The 16,694-nt window shown below is 45.2% G+C and overlaps 1 pseudogene; it reads right to left on the bottom strand.

The window, feature by feature from the left end:
- Window positions 1–3,156: 3,156 nt before the first annotated feature.
- Window positions 3,157–4,685, bottom strand: LOC131756060 (interferon regulatory factor 3-like; annotated as a pseudogene).
- Window positions 4,686–16,694: the final 12,009 nt, after the last annotated feature.

Below are 16,694 nucleotides of genomic sequence, written 5' to 3'. Positions count from 1 at the left end.
CCTATCTTCCTCTTTTTTTAAAAGAGAGAATTAGAATTATTTTTCTGTAACTGACTGTAAATATTTGCCAAACCAATTAGACATTTTTGGGGGCCCTGTGATGGTGCTGATTATATATTAATTATTTAAAATATTACTTACTTGTCCCTGTAAATTGTTTCTCTTCCAAATAATCCCTGTTTCATGGTGCAGGAACCATGTTTGTGTTGTTCATTTGTGCCTGAGACAAATAAGTGCTTAATAAATATTTGCTGAGTGGTGAGGATGACTCATTTGTGCTTGGAATTCTTACTGCAATCCTAGGGAGAAAGCCTGGGACTTGGAATCTGCAGACATGTTTTGGAAACTCACCTCTGCCACTAACAGCTCTGTGACCCCAGGTGTTCAATAGCTCTAAGCCCCATTGGCAAAAGTGATATCAGTAATATGTAATTCTCAGGCATGGCATAAGGAATAAACCTCCTAATATGCATTGGTAGCCTTAGAACAGTATCTGGTCCAGAGTAGTTGCTTGAAAGATATTAGTTGACAATACCTGAATTCCTCATTTTGTCCTAGCTGTAACTGGCCTCTTTCTGCCATTGTTTCTGACTTACTATAGTGGTTAAGAGTGTAAGCTCTGAAGTTAGAGGCCAATGCCATCTTTTTTAAAAAAAATTTTATAAGAGTATAGTTGCTTTACAGTGTTGTGTTAGTTTCTGCTGTACAGCAAAGTGAATCAGCTATATGTATACATATATCCCCTCTTTTTTGGATTTTCTTCCCATTTAGGTCACCACAGAGCATTGAGTAGAGTCCCCTGTGCTATACAATAGGTTCTCATTAGTTATCTATTTTATACATAGTAGTGTATATATGTCAATCCCGATCTCCCAATTCATCCTATCTCCCCCTTCTCTCCTTGGTATCCATACCTTTGTTTTCTACATCTGTGCCTCCATTTCTGCTTTGCAAATAAGTTCATCTGTACCCTTTTTCTAGATTCCACATATAAGTGATATTATCTGATATTTGTTTTTCTCTTTCTGATTTATGCCATCTTATTAAATAAGAGGATTACTTAGAGCAAGTTGATTAAACACTCTGTACTTGGTTTTCTCGTCTGTACAACAGGGATGATAATAATAGCGCTCATTCCATAGGCATACACTGAGAAGATGCTTATAAAATGCTTCAAAGAGTGTGCCACAGAGTAAGTACTAAGTAAAGGTTAGCCATTATCCTCTTACCAGGCCTCTTATCATTTATGGTGTTGCATCTAAAGTACAGTTTAAAACTGAGACCAACTCCTGGCTTCTTTTTTTCCTGAAGGAGTCATTCATTCCGATTTGGTCATTACATGATTGTCAACTCACAGAGTAGCCGCAGTGGTCTTGAGCTTTGTAGCATCTTATAGACTTTAAGAGGGGGTGGGGGCTTGCTATTATGTTACAATAAACAATAACAATGAACACTATTTTGTGCCAGATTCTGCACAAAGAACTATAACCCTAGTATTACCCCAATCTTAATAGATTAAGAGACAGTCTTAGAGAGGTTTATGTTTTGCCCCAGCTAGTGCTTGGGGGAATGTCAAGACTTATGCCCAGGCAATCTCTACTCTTAACCTTCAGGTCATCCCATTTGCTACATTTATCATAGAAAAAAAGACGCTATTTTTGTCAATTCCTTATTGTAATTTTGATCCGAGATTTTTATTTTTAGTTCCACTCAGTAGAGCCCAAACCTTGGAAACATAAGCAGCCTTCACACAGTAACATCGGATTAATCTACAAGGAACAGAAATGGAAATAAGCCTGAAACATAAATGGAGAAAATATAGGGGGTATTTTTTTTAGATGAAACAATGGGAAGTGCCAAAAACTAAAGACTAGTCAATATATTTGGATAAAAATTCCTTTTGTTTTTAACAACAAATGGAGAATTCCATAAATATAACCAGAATTATTATCTCATTTTGTTTTCACACCCAGTTTATGACTGTGAAATAACTTGTCAGCTAGAACTCTAAAATATATTTGTCCTGCTGCATCTGCCTTTTCCATTTGCAATATTATCTTTGTGGAAATCATCTATGGGTAGATTAGGAGTATAGGAGTACGGTTATTGAAGAAGAGGGCTCACATGTTGGACAGTTCATCTCTTTAAAAAAATTTTTTTAATCGAAATATAGTTGATTAACAGTGTTGTGTTAATTTCTGCTGTACAGCAAAGTGATTCAGTTACATATGTATACATTCTTTGTCATATTCTTTTCCATTACGGTTTATCACAGGATGTTGAATCTAGTTCCCTGTGCTATGCAGTAGGACCTTGCTGTTTATCCATTGTATATATAATAGTTTGCATCTGCTAATCCCAAACTCCCAGTCCTTCCCTCCCCCACCCCTCTCCCCCTGATAACTGCAAATCTGTTCTCTATGTCTGTGAGTTGGACAGTTCATCTCTGGTGCCTATCTCTAAACTCAACTACTCCTTGCTCCTTGCTTGGGGCAAAAAATGGCTTGGATTCTAAACCAACTTCAGTATTTTGGCATTATCTATTGAAATTTTAAATATGTGTTCCCTTTTACTCAGTAATTTCACATTTAGAAGTTTATTCAAGAGAAATGCCCAAATATACATCTAAGCGTTTTTATTGTTACCTTCTTTGTAATTAATGATAAATATCCATCAGGGAGGAACTTTTTATATATACCATAATGTGGTCATACAGAGGAATGCATAGATAGATACACTAAAAAAGAGAAAATTGTAGGCAGTGTTCATAATACTCATACTACAGAAGGGTTTTGAAAGGATAGACATCAATGATTGCAAACTCAAATGCATATGGGGGCCAGACTAGTTTTATAAATGGGTCAGGTAGGTACTGTGACAACCTTGAGAGCACACCCTATGTGAAATCAACTGGCGCCACTCAGCTTCAGATAATCATTGCTAATGGGTTGGTGGATTTTTGGATTTTCCAAGAAAAGCTGTAACTTTTCGTGCTACTTTGTGGTAGTCTATTTCCTTCTCTGCCACCTTCGGAGCTCCACAAAAATATCTCAGTTACATGAACCTTTTGATTTTTATTTTGTGGCAACTAATAGAAATATTTTTAAAAATATTTTAAACTGGATTTTGTCTTGCGGGCTCACAGCATGTCACCCTCTAAAACACTCTTAGTAATGGCTGTCTCTGGAGAATCATATTATGGGCCAATTTCCACTCTCTATGCATTGCTTTTTGTTTGAGGGGTTTGGGGCCTGTCTCAAAAACCCATTTCTTGGTCGAGGTGAGGGCTGAGAGGCCTATACCCATGATGAGCAAAGGTTCAGGCCTTCCCAGTGACCTAGAAATCCATGTCCTTGACAAGGTCTTGGAGATAAGCCTTGTACTGGTTCAAGGTGAGGGAGAGTAAGTGACTGTTGGAAATGTACAGGTCCAAGGTATGCCCCAGTGAGGAGGTACCCTCTAAATGGGCCATATCTGGCAGGGTGCTGAGGCACATGGGAACAACCTTGACCACCAGGACCCTCTTGATAGACAGCTGGTCCTGGGACCATGACTCCCCAGCAGGAGAATTACAGGGTATAAATGGTGTCTGCTTCCTTCCCTGAAGATGATCAGGTTTGCCACAAAAGGTTCCAGGTGGAACATGCCTCCTTTCTTGCCCTTGGGGACCTCACCATCGTGCTGGTGCCCACCATCAGGAATGCGGTCTAGCCCATGGCCCAGTACCAGTGGCAGTGCCCCAGCCTCTGGGCCCATAGCTGCTGCCAAGCTCTCTGCAGAGCTCCCCACTTCCTCCCCCCACCCCCCTGCAAGGCAGCTCAGCACAGCCTTGTGTAGCCTGTCATACCCTGGGGTCTGACAGTCTTATTGGCTGCCCAAGCAGTATCCTGTCCCCTGCATCTGACCCCACCAGCCACAGGTCCCTGGGGCAGAAGACAGTCTGCTGGAAGACTTGGTACCCAGGTAGGAGGTGGTCCCCTTGAACTTCCACTTTGAGCAGTGATAGCAGCAATATTAAGAGAGAGGGATGAGAGAGCGTAAGGGGCCATCACCCCAGCTCCAGCCCCTCCCATGCCACAGCTGGTACTCATCTTCCTCAGGCGAGCTGCCTCAGTGGGTTTTGGGGAGTGGGAGCAGGGGTCCGAGTTAGGGCAGGAAACAGAGGTGTTTAAGGTGGGGCTCAGCAAACGCTGAGGAGGGTGCTCAGGGTCCGCACCAGGCTCGAGGGCCCCCATCTGGTAATGGGGCCAAGTCCATGTCACTCAGGAACTCCTCCTGGGTCTCAGACATACCACATCTGCCACTGGTGTCTGGAGAGCTATCCGGCACAGGCAAGTCCCCTACTCCTGAGGTCACAAACTCGTAGCTCTAGTGCACATCCTGGGGGTCCTTGCTCTGTCCTAGGCCAAATGCAATAAAATACTTCCTTCTGGTTTAGGGTGGACTGGAAATTCCTCTTCTGGGTCAGCACGTTGGGCTTATCCTTCCCAGTGCTTTAGGACCTCTAGCCTTGGCCCAGGCTGGAAGATGCGGAAGTCCTCCTGCTGGGCATCCTGCCGCAAACCATTCTTCAAAGTGATGCAGAGGCACGTGTGGCTCTGGTCCAGGCAGGCCACGCCCTACAGCTACCCCAGGCCCAGTTGCCGCACAGGCCAAGGTAGGATCCGAGGCTTTGGGGTTCCCATGGTCCAGCATAGAGGCTTGGTGCACGCAGGGTGCTGGGACCTAGGCCTGCTCTTGGACTCCAGGTAGCTCTCGAGCTCACAGCTGCACGTATCCGTCCCCTTCCTGACAGCTGGGCTTTAGAGTGGTGGACCTTTCTTTTCTATCTACTGCTTTTATGATGAATACAAACACACAAACATACTTACACTGGCCTTACTCTAGAAAGGTCTGAACCAAAGTGAGTTTCCAGACCATTTCAGACTGGAGCCATTTTCAGGATTTTGGCCTAGCTTTGCTTTTGTTACTGATCGCAAGTATCTTGAGTTTGGTGGATATCCCTGGGCTCATCTAGATCATGAGCTCATCTGGATACTGCTTTGGACTAGGGTTTCTGCAGCCTTGAGATACTTCTGGCTATGTTGTACCGTATGGGTCCTTGGGGGTGGATGCAGCCTTTTAAGGAAGGGAATGATCATCTCTCTCAATTTCCATGATGTGCCCAGAGTTTGTGGGAAAATGAATAGCTAAGTGATCATCTTTCATTCAACAAAGATGTTCTGAGTGCTTACTATGTATCTGGCCCTTTGTTGGGTCTTGATAGCAGTGGGAGATTTGCATGGAGTTCCCAGCTTTGGAGGTGGCACCAAAAAAATAGACTGATGTAAAATCGTGTGAAACGTAGTGTGGTGAGGGTCAGCACCTGAGGCCTCGGGAGACTCCAGTGGAAGTTAAGGAAGATTTGCCTGAAGAGGTAGCACCTGGGTTGAGTTTGGAGACGTGGGCAGGAGGAGTTAGCCTGGGAAAGAAATGGAAGGGGCTGTTGAGAGATCCACAGGTGTAAAGGCATGAAGGCAGGAGAGGACCTGGGACCTTCTGGGAACAGCCCATACTCTGTGGAGCCTGAGTACTGAGTTTGTGGCAGGAGATGTCAGGCTTTGGGATGAGCATGGGCAGCCTGGGCTCCATCCTAAAAGAACGTGAAAGACAGTGAGTGATTTTAAGCTAGGGAGATTTGGGGGCTGTCTTATATATTTAAGTCAACAAATATTTTCACCCAGAGTTTTCATTTTGTGTTCCCTTGATTCTATGAACCAAGGGGTGTGGGGTGGGAAATACTGGGGTTTTTTGTTTTTGTTTTTGTTTTTATTAAGTGAAAGGAAACAAGTGTTTTTTTAAAAAAAAAAATACTCTGCAAAATGATGGGTGAGAAAGTTTTATACCTTCTGTGCTGCTTGACTTTAGATGTTTTATGACATGTCATACATTGCCTGCAAGTTAATTAACCCATCAACTTGGAAGGTTGTTGGTAAATTTCAAACCAGTTTCGAGGGTGTGTATGTATTCTGAGTGGGGAGCTGGTTAAAGGCATCCATAACATTATAATCCTTACTGAATATTGCTAGGATTTCAACTGGCAATTCATGCCATTTCTGGCACCATTACCCACAAAAGGCCATGCTTCCCCAGAAAGGTAGATGAATTCTCAATTAATAGGAAGCGAATAAACATGTTTAATCTGGTAATAACTTGACTTCCCTGTCTCACAAGGTGAAAGGGAAAAGTCGGTGGTTTTTGAGAGAGAGAGAAGGGAGGGGAGGGAGGAACAGACTGGGTTGACTGGTGACGCTGTGAAAGCCCCACAATTGCTGTCAAGGTGGTTTTTCACCCCTGGAGCAGGGTGATCTCATTTGCTGCTGCCTATGTATTCATCCATGGCTTCCTTGTCTTTTTGCCATGAGGACACATGCATATGCTGAATATGGAAGTGTGCCCCAGGGAGGCTGTAAGGATTTTAGAGGCAGACTAAACAGGATTCAGATTCTCCTCTGCAACTTACTTAGCTGTGAGAGCCTGGGAAAGTTGTTTACCCTACCTGATCTGATTTCAGAGTGCCCAGGTAGCCTGGGTTTCTGTGACAATTAAATGGGATGAGATGTTTGTGTACAGTGACTGGCACATACCTGATGTTCAATAGATGTCAATTTCTCTCCCGACCCTGGACTAAAGTTACTTTTAATTGGTGTTCATAGGAATAGCCATTTGTCTCCCGGACACTCTGTCCTGCTTACTTTTTACCAGTAAGGAAACACACGTTCAGAGAAGTGGGAACTTTGGGAGCAGAATGCCTTGTATTCCAATCCTGGTGTTACTACTTGCTTTGGACAGGTGACTCAATATTTTTATTTTATTTTAAAATTTATTTTAAAGTAATGTGTATTTGTTTTTTGTTGTTTTAATTAATTCATTAATTTGGTTGCGCTGGGTCTTAGTCGCAGCAGGCAGGCTCCTTAGTTGTGGCGTGTGAACTCTGAGTTGCGACGTGCAGGTGGGATCTAGTTCCCTGACCAGGGATCGAACCCGGACCCCCTGCATTGGGAGTGTAGAGTCTTATCCACTGCACCACCAGGGAAATCCCTCAGTAATTTCAGACTTAGGTCTCTTCTCTGTGAAATGGGAACAGTGATGCCCAATACTTCCTACATCTTCCACAGTCATTGTAAAGACTCAGTGAAGTAAGTCAGGGCTCCCAAACCTTAGAGAGTCAGAATCACCCAGACATCTTGTTAAAACAGACCGCTAGACTCCATCTCCAGGGGTTCTGATTCTTGAAGTCTTGGGGGAGGCTGAGAATTTGCATTTCTAACCAGTGCCCAGACAGTGCTGGTGTGGTGGTCCCAGGTCACACTTTGACAACAGGGCAGCCTGTCAATACCAGATGGATGTGAGCTACCATCACCTTTTTTTTTTTTTTTTTTTTTTTTTTTTTTTTGTGGTACGCGGGCCTCTCACTGTTGTGGCCTCTCCCGTTGCGGAGCACAGGCTCCGGACGCGCAGGCTCAGTGGCCATGGCTCACGGGCCCAGCCGCTCCGCGGCACGTGGGATCTTCCCGGACCGGGGCACGAACCCGTGTCCCCTGCATCGGCAGGTGGATTTTCAACCACTGAGCCACCAGGGAAGCCCTACCATCACCTTTTGTATTTGGGGGTAGGGGTCATAAAGTAGTTGCCACCACTTGGCTATTATTCTAATTATGGGGTCTTTATTTTGGCTATGGCAAATAATTGCTTAATTTTGAATTTAAGTTTAACTAATATAAGCAGTGAGGAGAAAAAAGTTAGTTTTCTAGGGGGTTGGAATCTACCTTTGCTGCTGAGGACATCTGTGTGACACAGACACAAGAAGGAGGGGCGTGGACTGACCAGGCGTCAATACAGTTTTATCAGCCTTGACCCCTTGGGACGTGTCTGGATTAAAAAACACATTTCTGGAACATTCTCTTATTGCACAAGACTCTCTACCAGGTGTTAAGGGCACGTTTTAGGGAAATTCTGGAAAATGACAGGGGAGTTCCACAGGCCAGAATTTCTTTTAGTAACTTGTTAAAAAAAACACAAAAAACAAAACCCATCATCCCTAGGGTTTTTAAGTACATAAAGATGGATCTTCCCACTGAGGAAATCATGGGCCCTGACTCTTTTATTTTAGAAGGGGGTTGGCAAAGATAAGGGGCATGGTGACACCTCTGTCACTTCATGAGCAGCCTGAATTACAGATCTAAAATTAACAGCTTCTCCCGCATCCACCAACCCAATACTTAAACTCTCCTTTGTCATTGTTTCTAGAAGCAATTGAGTCATAAGAAATTCTACCTGAGCCTTTCAAGCACAGCCAAGGTGGGGAACTCAGTGTCACGTTGAGTTTAGGTTCTGGGGTCAGATGGATGGGGCCCATCTCTTTACTTTCTGACTTGGAGAGGGTGACCTTAACAGATGGCTTTCTAAACTTCCATTTTCTTATCTAAATTGAGGGCAATAGTAGTACTTGTTCCAAAGAGTCTTTGTGAGGGTTATTTAGATAAGTATGTGAGGACCCAATAAATGACAGCTATTGTTACTCCCGGGGCAATATTTAAGAGTTTAGGATTGGGACCAACAGCTGCATGCCCCCCTGAGCTGTCACGTTTACAGAATTATCCAGCAATGTTCAGTTGGTTTGTGAGGCTAGATTCTCCGTTTTCTCCAATTTGTTTATATGGTTTTGGATTGAAAGAGAAGGGGAAAGAAATGGGGACACAGGGACAGAGGATCGCCTGTGGGGAGTGTGACCCTTCCTGACCCGAGGAACTGTGGCTCAGCCCCCGTAAGGCAGGGATTAGAGCCATAAGCTGAAGGATCTGTTCTCCCAGGTGGTGTGGGACACTCAGTGGCTCAGAGGCCAAGGTGACAAAATGCAGAGTTGGGGAAAGGGCTTACACATGGCGCCAAGGGTGCAGTGAAAACACGAGGGAACCTGGGTCTATTTTCCTCTCAAAGTTTTGAGGTCCCAACAGTCAGCATCCTGGGCAGGAAAGCAGTGTTTTCATGGAGGCCACAGCATCCATGGAGATGACAAAGTAATTCCCACGGGGACTTGTGAGTGGGTAGTAGTTATTAATGAAGAACACAAGGGGACTTGTTCGGAAGGTTCTCCTGTGTGCGGGGAAATCCCTAAATAATGGGTGTGGAAGTGACACAGGTGGGAACAGGGGAGGAGTAGGGACATTCGGGTGATGTAGCTGAAGTCTGCTGCAGAATGCTGGGCACAGTGTAACCATCCAGGAACTGGTCATTATTCCTAGCTGTTTCCTGCCACCTGACCTTGCCCTGTGCCCATGGCCCCGGGCAAGGTCTGCTTGAGTATTGAAGGACATGAGAATTCTTAGCCCCTCTTTCCATGGAACTCTTTGGAGAATGCAGAGTAGGGTATTATTTTTTTATTTTTATTTTTATTGCGGTACGTGGGCCTCTCACTGTTGTAGCCTCTCCCGTTGCGGAGCACAGGCTCCGGACGCGCAGACTCAGCGGCCATGGCTCTTGGGCCCAGCCGCTCCGCGGCATGTGGGATCTTCCCAGACCGGGGCACGAACCCGTGTCCCCTGCATCGGCAGGCGGACTCTCAACCACTGCGCCACCAGGGAAGCCCCAGAGTAGGGTATTATTAAGTCTATACTAAGTCAGTTTTCTCCTTCACAACCACAAAATATCTACTTTTGAGAGGAAAGAGTAACTTAGGCCTTAGGTAGTAGGAAATATTGATGATCCTGGCTGGCTCCCTAGACTTGGAGGCAGAAGACCTGGTTCAGACCCCAGATTTGTTACCTTTGAGCTTTGAGATCATAGGCTAATTATTTAACTTCCTCCTCTGTACAGTGGGGACAAAACTGCCTGCCCTACCACCAGATAATAAATGCAAAATGTTTTGTAAACTGTAAAGTTCTGTTTAAGGGAATTAAGGAAAGTGGTTTTGGTTTGGCTGATGATGACTAGCCCTAGCTCCTAGGGCTACTGGCATTCGACCAACGGGATGGTGCCTTATTCCAAAATGAAGACTCATGAGGGAACTCAGGCGTGGAGACAGGTGAGGGATGGGGAGGTGTTTGGGGATACCCCTGGGTGTTCACTACCTACTCCTGAGACTGGTCTGTGGGACACGAATCCAATAATCTCATCAGGAGGTATCAATCACTGGGGCGATGCTGAGGATGCGACAGCTGCCCCTCCTCTCTCCCCTGCCGTGGTCACGTATCCCTGTCTCCCTTCTAGACTGTGCACTTCTAGATCACGGACCAAGTTCTCTTCTCTTCATTGTCCAGCCCCTGGCACAGGGCCTGCCACTCAGTGGCGATTCGTTCCATCAGAGTTTATGGAACGATTTAGTGAGTGAGTGAGTGAGTGAGAGGGTGTGTTTCCTTTTTTTGGATCACGGTTCTTGTCTGTATTCTGCACACATTCATTCTTAGGCTGCTTCTCTTTCTGAAATGTCCTTAAAGTAATCCACAGCTCTGGGGAGACTGGAACATGGAAACACAAATTCATGGGTTGAGAAAACAGGAAAAGCTGAGGAAGAACAATAAGAATTGCTTTCCTTTCTGAGCTCTTTGTGCCTTGGGGATCAACTCTGGGAAAGAAAGGAGACTTGGAAATTGGTCGCTGGTGGTGGGTGCGTGGGTGCGGCAGCAGGCATCTTCTGTGGAGAATTCGCCTGTCTTGACACAATAATTCTGTTCTGTAACTTGAAGGAGATGTGGGCTCTGAAGACTTCTGGCCCTGGAAATAGGAGCCTTTTAAGAAGAACAGGGAACTGACAAAATAAATCTGGAAATGACTCCCATTGTTGTTAGGTTTGAAACAGGTGTTTTGTGAGTTTCCTGAATGCTGCTATGATTCTAAACCAGGGAACATCTTGATTTTATGTTGGTTTCCATTGTTGCTCCCCAAACCTCTTATGGATAGTAACAACAGTGACATCAATGTGGACAGTGCCCTTTCTCTCAGGGCTTGCCCTTCACCACCCTGCCTTATTATTTCTCACAACAATTCTGTAAGATTAGTGACAACCATGACCCCATTTTACAGATGAGGAAGTGGAGGCTCAGAGAGCTTAAGCGATTTCCCCAAGGTCACACAGCCAGTCAACTTAATTTGAACCATGTTTGAATCCCAGCCTGAAAGCTACATCCATGCCCTCCTCCACCCCCTGAACTGCCTCCTTTGAAAAGTGTAAGGTTGAGTTTATTGATGAGGTTGTACAGATTTGCCTCTGAAGTATTTTCTAGGCAGTTCAAATAAAGCCCTTCAAAATAAAGATTGTGTGTATTTTCCTGACAAGAAATCCTCCCTGTCCCAACACCTCCCTTCAAGGGTTTTTTTTATAGACAGCGCCCCCTCCCACCCCCAGGGTTCAGCCCCAAGGCCTGTAACCAGTCATGAATGAAACATGCTTCCCCAGCCTCACAAAATGTCAGTCAGATTCTCTTTGTTCTCAAAGCTCTTGCTTCGCAGAGCATCAATTTCCCCTAATAATAAGCTTTTTTATTCTTCATCTGATGATGCAGCCTGGTCTTGAGGGTTCTTATCATGTCTATTGCTCATCCAGGATGACAAACACACGCACAGAGAGTTTGTCACTTCCCTTCATTTCTTTTCCTTTCCCGTCACACGTGATTTCCGCCCCAGTGCAAGCAGGCGTCTGGGCAGCATCCCGCCTCTTCCTCCGCCCCCCGCCTCCCTCCCACCCAGCTCTTTGAGTTCCCATGAGTAAGCTCGTCTTTCTCCACACCCATCATTCACCCCTCCACGGTGACTTGTCAGCTGGGTGTGCCCCTGGGGGCCCGGTATTTCCGACAGGGTGTATATTTGAGCTAACACGTATCATGTATGATCTTTGTTCCAGGCACATGCTGAGAGCTTTGAACGGATTATCTCATTTGCTACTTACATCATCCCAAGGAGGAGGGTCCTGGTGGTAAACCCTCTGTACAGATGAGGAAACTGAGGCACAAGATGTCCAAGGACACATAGCCCTCTAGGGTCTAGAGTCTAGAGCCTATCTTCTTAACCAGCAGGACTCAACAGCTTAGGTTTTGTTCTGGAAACTTCCTTGTGAAACACCGAAGAGCCTTGAGAGGAAGCTTCGCTCACTCTCCTGCCCCCCTGCCTCTCACCTCCTGCTGTGCGGCTCGGTTCCTAACAGGCCGTGGACCAGTATTTGTCCATGGCCTGGATGTTGGGGACCCCTGCCCTAGAGAATCAAGGTGGACAGTAACCTCGGAAAGGTCAAGTCAAGCAGTAACAATAACTAGAGGGGTTTACAGAACATCCACAGACAGTTTAAGATAACCAAAACCTGACCATTCTCTCCCTGTAAAGAGAGCGCAGGAATGGTGGTGCGAATGGCCCCCTGCACCTGTCTCCGTCTGTCACCTCCTACAAGACCTCCTCCCCGTCATTTGCACCTTCCCCACACTTCTGTCATTACAGCCATCTATGGATAGGTAGGGTGACCTTAAGGACAGCAGTTCTTAAGGTTTCAGATGGGTCAGGATCACTTAGGGAGCTTATCTAAAATCCAGATGCTGGAAATTTTGATTCAGGAGGCCTGAGAGAGGGCCCTAGAATTTTCATTTTTCCAAGCACCTCTGGTGATCCTGATGCAAGAAGTCTCCAACCCGCTATTTAAAAGTAACCACTGCTTCTCAGACAATAGCATTAGGACAAGGAAGCAAAATGCAATTGTAGGTCAGGGGCCTGATTTTGCCCCGAGCAATCTCTCACAAATGCCCGAGAGCATGACTGTATTCCCGGGACCCCAGCATCACTTGGTTGTCCTTGCTCTCTGCTCTTCACCCTTCACCTCTGTTGCTGGGGAGGATGCAGCTGAGGAGCTGTTCATCTTTATCTGCTGTGCTTATTGTAGGAGCTCAATAATATTTATTATTATTTATTAATCTTCTTAACTAGGATTAAGATTTTTATCTTCTGGTCTAATATCTCCTACCAAGGGATTCTCTAACCCATTTAGAGACCAACTTTGACTGCCCATTTAGACCAACTGAAATGATCAGGAAAAAGTAGGGAAGAGATCCTGCACTAGAGACAGGTTATAAAGACAGCTGCATGTTTAGGTGTAGACACAACTGAAGTTGCCCCCAGCTTGGTTCCCTCTTTAAGTTGTGCTGGAGGCTCCACCTCCCACAGAAGGCCTTTTTCCGAAGGAGAGGAGTGGCTACCTGTCCCGTCCCAGATATAATCTCCTGCAGGGGCACTCCCATTGCTATGCTCAGTTTACAGCCAATCTGTCAATGTTAAGTGGCCTGTAATCATTTGCTCTATCAGGTTAGTAAGAAACCTCAGAACATGTCATTCTGCAATAAGTTATTTCATTTTCTTTGGTCCATGGCGTGCTTCTAAAGCCAGAGCTTTTCTGATGCCCACAAAGGCTGTGGACTCTGCTAGGAGGAGAACACATGCATCTTGAGAGAGCAGTGTAGCGCCTGAAACATAGAAGGTGCACCATAAATGTTTGTTGATTAAGTGACTGTAATTCTGTACATCCACAATTTTTTGAGGAGCGGTTGTCTCCAGATGAGACTCTGTGGGCTGGACCAGAATAAGTCCATATAAAGTTGCACTCTTCTCAGACAAACATGCAAAACTTTAGGGCAGTGTATTAAGTTTCTCATAAAGCTAAATTTAAAAGACTGTCTATTCTGAGACTATGTTCTTCCTAATTTGGGTGTGTTAAAATTACCTCTATTCTGTGAGGTGATAGCAAGAGATGTGACCATATTGATTTAACTGACTCCACGCCCGCCTCTTTCGGGGAGGCTCCTGCATTTCTTGCCTAGAAGCCTGAAGTAGCCTCCAGAAGTAGCCTGCCTGAGCCCACCTCCCCCCTACTATCTGTCAAGACTTTCAGTTACAATCCAGACAAGGGGATTCTAGCTGACCTGGCTATTTCCTCAAAGACAGAAAGACTACTTAAAAGAAGGTAGGCCTAAAGGCATTGTGCTATCCTCAGTTGGATCCTGGAAGAGAAAAAGGACATTAGTGGAAAGACTGGTGAAATCCAGATGAAGTTTGTAGTTTAGTTAATGGTAATCTCTCATTGTTAGTGTCTTCGTTGTGCTGACTACACCATGGTTATGTAAGACGTTAGCGGTAGGAGAAACCGGGTGAAGGGTATAGGAAATCTCTGTGCTATTTCTGTAGCTCTTCCACGAATCTAAAATTATTCCAAAATAAAAAGTTTATTAGAAAAATATGCTGACAGTCCATATGCTCAAAACTCCATTTGATCAAAGTTACCTTTTGGATATGTAAATCAGAGCATATCAGTATGTTTCTTAAAGTCTTTCAGTGACTTCCCATTTCCCTGGGAATCAAATCCCACACCTATACCAGGACCTCGGGAACCAGCCCTGCTGTATCTCCCACCTCATCTCTGGTCTGTCCACTCTGCCTTTGATTACTCCAGTCACAGCGGCCTTCCTGCAGTTTCCTGACGAGGCCATGCTTGTCACTGCCTTAGGCCTTTGCACCACCTCTGTCTAGAACCCTCTTCCACCAGATGTTCGCATGGCTGGCTCTGGATACTTGGGGCTCTTTTCCAGCACTTTTGCTGCCCACCCACTCTAGCGTAGCTTCTCTGCCGGCCACTGTCCTTCACTTCAATCTGCTTTGTGTTCTTCAAAACACCTAACACCACCTATCAGATTACGTAAATGATTTATTTCCTTGGTATTTATTTGTTTATTGTCTCCCCTCCCCTTTGGATGTCAGGTCCATGAGGACCAGGGTTTACTGTTCATCCCTGGATCCTCAGCACCTAGAGTAGCATCTGGCACTTACTAGGGGCTCTCTAATTATTTGTTGAAGGAAAGAAAACAGGGACATTGCATCCAGGAAGGCTCCCTGACCGCTGCTCAGGGATAAGATTCCCCACCTCTGGTCCCACGGCCTCCTGCACTTCTCTCTCCTACAGCTTTTGCCCAACTGGGTTGTAACTGCCTGTTGGCCCTCTGTGTCCTCCACGAGGCCCTGAGCTCTGGTGGGTAGAATGATGTGATCCACCTTTGCACTTTTAGAGCTTGCACACACCTGGGACAAAGGGGCATTCAACAACAGTGGAACTCATTAGGGCTTCTGGCTTAGACACTTGCTGGCTAACTTGGGGAGTCTGAGGTGAACCCTGTTTTGGACAAGACCAGTCACTGACCACTTCATTCATCTTTGGATCGTCACTGCCTAGCCTTAGAATGGGTTACATGGGTTTCCAAACCCTGCCTTGTAATGACTGAGTAACCTTGGGCAGGAAATGTAACCTCCCAGAGCCCTGCTCTCCTCATCCACAGGACGGGGACGTGGATGTTGATGGACATATGCATGCCCACGTGTACACCCACACACGCACACACACTTCACATAGCTGATCTTCTTACCCTTTCAATCTCAGCTTAGATCTTATCTGCTTTATCTAAAGTAGGTCCCTTGGCCTCAGCCAGAGCACTTATCACAGTTTATAATGAAGTGATTTACAGATGTTTTGTGTCATCTCCACCATCAGAGTGCAGATAGGTGGTGTAATTAATTGGCACCACTGTATCCCAGATGTTGCAACAGCAGATAGTATAGAGTTGCTATATTATTATGCCATTATTTATACTTATATTATTTTTATGGACCGTGGGGAGTTATTGGAAAGAAGGAAAAAGAAAATCTCTGGGCAACAAGGTCCTCTTTGCTTGGTTACTGGAGAGGGTAATTTAGATTTACAAAGTCAAGTCGTGGTCTGGGGGTGCCGGCCAAGAGAAATTATTTCCCAAGGAGAGGTGGTGTGTGTTTTACTGATTGTCAGTTTATGATTGGCCCCAGAGTTTGAAAAGATAAAGTTTCTTGGATACCTCTTCCCCTCCAGCCTGCTCATGTAGTTTCAATTTATTTTAGTAGTGAATTCAGTTGGCATTTTCTCTGGAACCCTGTTATTAAAACCAATTTGACAGAGACTGTGCTTGCAAATACAACAGCCTAGGAACGAAATGAACTCCGATGTACTATATGAGTCCCAATATTGGTTCAGCCATGGCATGACACTTAGAATGAGTGAGAGCGATGCGAATCTCATTAATGCTCACAATTTAGCACCAGCCTCAGGAAGAGGAGAAAAACACATCTGATCGAACTGTCCTGTTAGTCTTATAAATGAGTGTGAGAGAGGTATTAATGGGGTGCAGTAAAGGGAGCAGGAATATTTATCCCAATTCCTTGATCATTTGCTGGTGGATCTAAGACAGAAGACTAACTGAGAAGGATTTATAGAAGTAAAATGAGGCTGCCATCCGAAGGCTCAGATAAGTGGAGAGAACGTCAGTCATTCATCTTTCATTTATTGAGCATCTGCTATGTGCTGAGCGCTATTTGAGGCCATGTGGATTGAGTGTGAAGAAGCCAGTTGAAGTCCCTGCCCCCAGGGAGCTTACATTCTGGTGGGAAGAGATAGACAACAACCAAATGAGCAAGTTAATCAGTAACTTTAGCAAAGAAAATAAAACAGGGTCACGTTATAGGCTGGTACTCGGAGTGGGGTGGTAGGGACTGTTTTAGGTTGATGGTCAGAAAAGGCTTCTCTGAACATGTGACATGGAATGAAAAGCAGATGTTTGGGTGGAGGCAGCTGCTCGGAGATGGAAGTTCCTAGTGGCTCAGCTGAG

This window comes from Kogia breviceps, chromosome 4 (genome assembly GCF_026419965.1).
Source record: "Kogia breviceps isolate mKogBre1 chromosome 4, mKogBre1 haplotype 1, whole genome shotgun sequence".
NCBI lineage: Eukaryota > Metazoa > Chordata > Mammalia > Artiodactyla > Physeteridae > Kogia > Kogia breviceps.
The sequence above is the reverse complement of the archived record's forward strand: the minus strand, read 5'-3'. Positions and strand labels throughout refer to the sequence as shown.